Genomic DNA, 1,967 nt, shown 5'->3' with positions numbered 1-1,967 from the left:
CATATATATATATATATATTTTAAAGCAAACTTTATATAATAAGATTTTACATATGTAGTCCTCTTTTTCTGTCCTGCTTTTAAATATAGGAATGTTGTTTTTTTGGTAAATGTTAAATTCAAAATAAAAGTAACTTTTTGTAAATCTAGTATTTATACACTATAAGTTCCAACATAGTATCATAGAAAATTGTACTGGACATTTAGAATCATAGGAACTGTGTCTGAATACCAGTTACTACCTTTATGGTACTTCTCTCAATCTCCCTTTTTCTATCTATAAAATGTAAAATGACAGAATTGTATTAGATTATCTCTTAGTCCTATAACCATGATTAACAAGATCAATAACAACAATCAAGAGTTAAAAATAATAGCTGCTATCCTCAACTCCCACCTATATGTTTCACCAACAATGTTAGGATTTGTTGAACTCCTGTAGTTCACAGTTTGTACTTGTACCTGAGATAAATATTATAGATAAAGACATAGCAACATCACTTTGAATTGTAACAAATCATACAAATCACATTACCAAGCAGAACAAAATAAAATTTTCTAGACTTCAGTAATTTTTTAGCAAAATTTGAGTACTAAAATCAATCCGGAATAGTCTGACTTTTCAGATTAAAAAAAAATTCAATATGTTTTGAGGAAGAAGGAAACACTAATGACTAGAGTATCGTTATGGCTTCCAATAGGTTGAGCCTTGAAGGAAGCTAAGGATTCTAAATAGCCCAAGTGAGGCAGGGGTAAATTCCAGGCATTCCAGAAAGCTAGTGACAGGGGATAATGGTGGAAAATGGGATTCTGACTTGGAGGAACAGTTAGTAAGCCAATTTTCCTATAGCATAAAATGTATGAAGATTTTTCATCCTATCACTCCCCATTCCCAGCCAAGTCCTACTCAGGCTCCATCAGGCTCACACAAGCTCTTGGTCCCAAGAGAACTAGAGTCACTCCTGCTGCCTCCCTACTTCTGCTGCCATGATCATCTAGCAAGATCTCATCAGCCCTGTTGAGATGTTACCCAACATTTACAAGATCTGGGAGATCAAGAACAGTCTGTACCTGGACATGGAGTGGAATCTAGTTAGTAGGACAAAAGGTACCATTGATGATTCACTCATCAGTGGAAATGACTCTGCTGAAGGAAATATTGATACTGATAGTATTGATTCTAAGACTGAAAGTTTAAAGAAGAGCACATCAAAGACTACATGAAATATGTCAAAAGGTAGGCTCTGCCAAATAGATTAAAACAGAATGACAGACGTTACAGAACAAATCAAACATGTCCTTGCTAATTTTAGTAACTATCAGTTCTTCATAAGGAAAAACATGAATCTAGATGGTATGATGACTCTCTTGGACTTCTGTGAGGATGGTTTGACTAACATGGTTTTCTTTAAGGATGGTTTAGAAATGAAGAAATGTCTACAAATTCAGCTGATTTCTTTGGATCACCTGCCATCATAAATGGCTATTGTTTTTTGTCATCTACACAACACCAGAACTTGGACTAACTTGGATTGAAGTCATCTTGAGCTTATTTGGAATGGAGGTATTATTTTTTTTAAACCCTTAACTTCTATGTATTGGCTCATAGGTGGAAGAGTGATAAGGGTGGGCAATGGGGGTCAAGTGACTTGCCCAGGGTCAAACAGCTGGGAAGTGTCTGAGGCCGGATTTGAACCTAGGACCTCCCATCTCTAGACCTGGCTTTCAATCCACTGAGCTACCCAGCTGCCCCCGGAGGCATTATTTTTAAAAACATGTCACATAGATTGTCTAAAATAAAACATATTTAACTCTCCCCTCCAAAAAGAAGGAGGAGGAGGAGGAGGAGGAGGAAGAGGAGAAGGTTACTAAGCTGTCATTAACCTCAAGGCAGAGAAAAGAGGGCAACTTTGTTTTGCAGTGTGGTCAATCTTAATGAAAGAACTAGGGTAAGAGTTCTAATAGAC

At 36.5% G+C, this 1,967-nt stretch overlaps 1 pseudogene; it reads left to right on the top strand.

Moving 5' to 3' along the window:
• The first annotated feature begins 975 nt into the window (after nt 1-975).
• On the top strand, nt 976-1,479 carry LOC123255245 (annotated as a pseudogene).
• Nucleotides 1,480-1,967: the final 488 nt, after the last annotated feature.

The sequence above is a fragment of the Gracilinanus agilis genome, unplaced genomic scaffold, assembly GCF_016433145.1.
Source record: "Gracilinanus agilis isolate LMUSP501 unplaced genomic scaffold, AgileGrace unplaced_scaffold41664, whole genome shotgun sequence".
Taxonomy (NCBI): domain Eukaryota; kingdom Metazoa; phylum Chordata; class Mammalia; order Didelphimorphia; family Didelphidae; genus Gracilinanus; species Gracilinanus agilis.
This window is presented reverse-complemented; position numbering and strand designations above follow the sequence as displayed.